Here is a 6,000-nt window from a genome sequence, read left to right on the forward strand (position 1 = left end):
CTTAGTCAATATCGAGCTCAAGTCAATATCGAGTCCGATCAAGATCGAGCCAAGGGACAAGAGCCGTTACAGCCGCACTAAGGGAGAGAATCTCGGTGGAAATCAGGAAAAGGCTAATCTATCACGGGTTCCCCACTATGTATTTTTAATTATATCCAAAGTAGGATCCCTCCACTATAATAAGAATGACTATTATTTCTGTAAAGGGGGGAATCATCAAGGCATGATACAATATAACTCAAATACTATTGAGACACTCTCATTTTGGGGAGATTATCCTTTTGAGCTTTATACATTGATTCATCTAGCTTATTCATAAATCATTCTCCATTCAACTTGGTTTGTATTTCATTCTTTACAGTCAATATTCGATATTTCTACTTACTTTTATGATTTGTGTCAAGTTATACCACATACCCTTAGAACTACATACAAATTCAACTCTATTAGTTTTTCGGTAAACAAGCATTTCCTTCGTTCACTTTTACTTGTCCACTGTATTAAAAATATATCTTCACTCTTACTTTTCAATTTTAATAAATCAAGAGAAAGACAATTATTTTTTTTACACTTTTCATTAATTACTCATTTTTAAATTTTTTTTTTGAAGGAAGTATCTTTAATGAAGTCAAAGGGCCAAGTGGACCTTAATTAGACCGAGCCTAAGCAATGAAGTTGTGACAATTTCAAGGGTTGATCGAGGAATTTAACACATAGCAAAGGGCTTAGATATTCAAGATCAAGGAAAAATGAATAGAAGAACAAAGGTTGGATTGATCTCATCAAAGTGGAACCAAGTTGAAGGACCAAGAACCCAAGAGAAGGCCACCATCATGTATTTTAGTAAAAAGGCTATGTCGTCCAATTTCACGGTATCCAATCGCGTGAGCTCATTCATTATATGTTGTCAAATTTTCAGTCGCACTATTTAAGCTAGTGACTACCACGACAATAATGACTTTATTCTATATTCAATTCCCCGTAGGGGATGTTACACATAAACACGAATAAATACCTACCGCCCGATAATATCCAACGGAGAATATTTTATAGCATTAAGTACATAGTCTGTTACAGAGAATATGGTATTCATAGCCTGCTGTTACACATTCTTCAGTGGCCCCCATAATTGTCATTTAAGAGTGGCTTGATCCTATGACCTTGTTTCTTAGGTGAAACTATAAATATTGAGTTCAATAACCATTGTAAGACAAGATTTTTCTGACAAACTTATGCTACACACATTATCCTCAGCTCAATAATATTTTATTTCTCGCTTACTGTTATTAATACTGTCTCCGGAAGCTCTGCTCCCGGAACCAAGCTATCTTCTATATCATCTCGATTTTAACGTTGAGTCTTGCATTTAATTTAATTTATTTATTATTTTAGGGGTCAAATCGATTTGCTTGTCTATAAACCACGTATAAATTCAAATGTACAATTTTGCGTGTAAACAGTTTGGCGCCCACCGTGGAGCATAGACGGTCGCGTAATTGAGTTAATGCTTGCATCTCTTGCTAACTCGGTTGATTCTCTGTTTCTTAGCAGAAAATCATAGATAACGATGTCAACGTCGTAAACAATGTTGAGACCCAAGAAAATCAGCCTTAACACAAAGACTCGATCAGTGATACCCGCAACAAGGGAGATGAATGCGATCTCAGTTTCCAGTAGCAAAGGAAAGAAGCATGCAACATAGCAATTACAGGAATCGACACTTGATCCCGACCCTAACGAAGATAATAGGGGGATAAGTCATCAGAATCCTATCAGGTACTAAGATATTTCCAGGTACCACAAGAAACGGACGCAACCAAATCCACAGCGGAAGAACTCGAGCAAGTCGCATTGTTTGAGAAATTCCTGGATCGAAACTTCCACTTGGGGACAGGATTAAACCTCAAGCTCAGGTTAGGATTTATAGAATTCCTTAAATTTAACGTTGACTATTTTGTGTGGTCGCATGCGGATATGACAGGGATTCTGCCAGAAGTGATCGTGCATAAGCGAAGCCTGGAACTTAACATCCCTCCAGTAAGGCAGAAAAAATACTATATAGTCAAGATCATAAACAAATTCGTGAGAGAAGTGGTAACTTATTTGCTTGATATTGGTTCAATTTGGGAGGTAAAGTACTAGCTAGTTAACGTAGTGGTAGTTCCAAAGAAGAAGAATAAAATTTGCATGTGCGTAGACTACAAGGATCTAAATAAGGCGTGCCCAAAAGACTCGTTCCCATTGCCAACCATTGATCAAATTATTGATGCGACGGCCGGACACGAGTTGATGAGTTTCCTCAATGCTTACTCCGGGTACAACCAAATCAAGATGAGTCTGAAGGATCGGGAAAAAATTTGTTCATAACATACTTCGACATATATTGTTATAATGTGATGTTTTTCGGGCTTAAGAACGCCGGAGCCACTTATCAGAGGCTTGTAAATAAAATATTTGCAAAACAAATAGGAAATACCATGGAAGTTTACATAGATGATATGCTGGTTAAGTCTCTGAATGCAGGTGATCATATTAAGAACCCGCAAGAAACCTTTGACATCCTAAGAAACCACAACATAAAGCTTAACCCCGAGAAATGCGCATTTGGGGTCAGCTCCGAAAATTTCTTAGGGTTCCTGGTGTCACAGAGGGGGATCAAAGTCAATCCCGATAAAATTAAAGCCATCGAGGACATCTTCGACCAGCTATCAAACGTGAAAGAGGTTCAAAGGTTGACACGAAGATTGGCCGCTTTAAGCAGATCCATTTTCCAGTCTTCGAAAAAATATCATCACTTCTTTTCACTTCTCAAAAAGAAGAATAACTTCGAATGGACTCCGGAATGCCAGCATGCTCTGAAGAATTTGAAAAGGTATTTATCATGCCCTCCATTATTGTCACAATTGGAGGAAGGCGAACAATTGCTGATTTACTTAGCGGTTTCAGAGGTAGCGGTAAATGCCGTTTTAGTCCCTGAGGATGAAGGTACAAAATCTCCTATCTATTATGTTAGTAAAATTTTGACGGGAGCTGAAACTCGCTAACGTTAAAATTTTAATTGGCCTTAGCCCTCGTAGTCGCCACTTGAAAGCTCAGACCTTATTTCTAATATCAAACGATAGCCGTGGTGACAACCTTTCCCCTGCAGAATATCCTTCATAAACTTGAACTTTGAGGTCGACTGGCCAAGTGGGCAGTCGAAATGAGTGAATTTGACATAGTGTATAAACCTAGGACTGCGATTAAGTCACAAGTTTTGGTCAACTTTATGTTCGATTTTAGTCCATGATTTCTGCCTTTGGCTACCTTAGAAGCAGTGATGGTGTCAGAGTCGACATCGGGAGTTTGGAACTTATTCACGGACGGAGCTTCCAATGTAAAAGGGTCTGGGCACGATATAGTACTAATCACGCCTTTGAGAGAAACCCTAAGGTAGGCCATAAGAACTATTCCTCTGACTAACAATGAAGCCGAGTATGAGGTTTTAATTGCAGGACTCGAGCTGGCTCGGGGACTGGACTCCGAGGTCATAGAAATCAAATGTGATTCCCAATTGGTAGTGAATCAGGTTTATGGTATCTTCGAAGCCAAAGAGAAACGCATGCAAAAATATGTAGTGAAAGTCCAGGCTCTACTCGCACGGTTCAAAGAATGGTCAATTACCCACATCCGAGGGAAGAAAACACGAAAGCAGATGCATTAGCCAATTTGGGATCGACCACGAAAATGAAAGGATCAGACCCCAGTATGTTCGTGCAGCTTATGCATTCGATATTGGATGCTGACTACTATTATGAAGTAAACGTGACCAATTTGGTCTAGGATTGTAGGAATGAGATCATTGACTATCTCGAGAACGGAAAGCAACCCGAAGACCCCAAGGCATCACGGGTGCTACGCACTAAAGTGACCCGATACTGCTATAGGAGGGTTCAATTGTGTATAATAACTTTCAAGGCCCATTGGCCCGATGTTTAGGATCCTCCAGAGCTAATTATGTCATGAGAGAAATTCGCGAAGGGATCTGCGAAAATCACTCGGGTGCAGACTCTTTGGTATTAAAGTTAATTAGGGCAAGATATTATTGGCCCCGTTTGGAACAAGGCGCTAATGCTTATGTTCGGAAATGCGATAAGTGTCAATACCACGCACCATTGGTACATCAACCGACAGAGTTATTGCACTTCATTTTATCGCCCTGGCCATTCATGAAATGGGGGATGGACATAGTCGGTCCGCTGCCACCGGCTTCCGATAAGGTAAGATTTCTTTTGATTTTGACTGACTATTTTTCTAAGTTGGTTGAAGCAGGTCCTAACCAGAAAATTGGCGAGCGCGAAGTGGTAGATTTCTTGTGGGAAAATATAATTTGCATGCTCGGAATATCAAAAGAGATAGCTTGCGACAACGGGCCATAATTTATAGGCGCAAAGGTCACTATGTTCCTTGAAGACTTGAAATCAAAAGAATCACATCATCACCATACCACCCGAGTGCAAACGGCCAAGCGGAATCGACAAATAAAGTGATTATTCAGAATCTCAAAAAGAGATTGGAAGCATCCAAAGGCAAGTGGCCCAAAGAGCTACCTGGAGTGTTATGGGCGTACCGAACAATGACCAAATCAAGCACGGGGGAGACACCCTTCTCTCTCATATACGGAGCAAAAGCCTTGATCCGGGTGGAAGTAGGAGAACCTACCGTGATATATTTCCAGGCGAATGAAGAGGGAAACAAAGAAGCATTATTGGTCAAATTGGAGTTGCTTGACGTACGCGGGGATTTGAAACATATAAGGATGGCATCCCAAAAACAAAGAGTGGAAAGATATTACAATCGAAGATCCAATCTTTGTTATTTCAAAGCGGGAGATTTGATTTTAAGGAAAGTAAGTCAAAACACCCGGGAGATCAACGCAGGAAAGCTAGGTCCAATGTGGGAAGGCCCCTACCAAGTTTCAGCTGTCACCAAGAAAAGGTCATATGAATTGGAAAATCAAGACGGAGTTAAGCTACCGAGCAACTGGAATGTGGCGCACCTCAAAAGATACTATTACTTATGATTATACTAAAAGTACGTGCTACACTTTTTTACCCTTCATTTAGTTTTTGTCCCAATTGGGTTTTTCTGGCAAGGTTTGTAATGAGGCAGCAACGGAAAACATACTACGAAGGAAGCTTCGTCAGCAGAAATAAAACCTTTAAATAAGAAGGCATGCAAGCACTGAGCCATTACGGGGCGGTTAGATAGTCTTTTGCTCGATAGCAAAGTTTCGACCAGGAAATAAAGCTTGTTATTGGGCCAAAGGCTACCTGACCGTTCACGAGTGCAAGTCACTGGTGGTTGGTTAGGTAGTCTTTGGCTCTGTAGCAAAGTTACTAACGGGAAGAAAAGCTTGCTATCAAACCAAAGATTATCCAACCATTCATTAGTAGAATTTTCCAACTGAGCAAGACTTCCAGTGTTCAAATTTGCATTTTTCACATTCGAACACTAGGGTGGGGGTGTGGGGGGAATGATATGCAAATACGACAACATGACTGACATATCAACTGGGACTACGAAATCCAGGAAAAAAATGTTATCATCGGGACTGGAGACTGTGCGGCCATCCCCGTAGAAACGAGTTGTATAAATTAGCCACAAGTAATGGCAATTATTTTAGCACAATGAATGCTTATGTACTTTTTAAAATAGAAGGAATAAAGTAAAGACCTTTTATTTTTATCTTGTTTCTTGTCCGAACGATGAATTAATTTTGTCATTTGAAAGTTAAACAAGTACTTCAAATGCTAGTGCCGGAATGAATAGGAGATGCTCTCTTCAAAATACCGTAAATATAAAAGGGCCCTCTCTTATGAAACTCTCCTAGTAAAGGGTTGATTCTGGAAGAACTTATGCCCGAAATCCAAATGCTATCGGGGAAAAATACACCCGAAGCCTTGCATAACTCGACGCAAAGAGAAAAACTGACACAATACTTAAATTAAAAAAGTACTT

The sequence above is a fragment of the Nicotiana tomentosiformis genome, unplaced genomic scaffold, assembly GCF_000390325.3.
Source record: "Nicotiana tomentosiformis unplaced genomic scaffold, ASM39032v3 Un00003, whole genome shotgun sequence".
Classification (NCBI taxonomy): domain Eukaryota; kingdom Viridiplantae; phylum Streptophyta; class Magnoliopsida; order Solanales; family Solanaceae; genus Nicotiana; species Nicotiana tomentosiformis.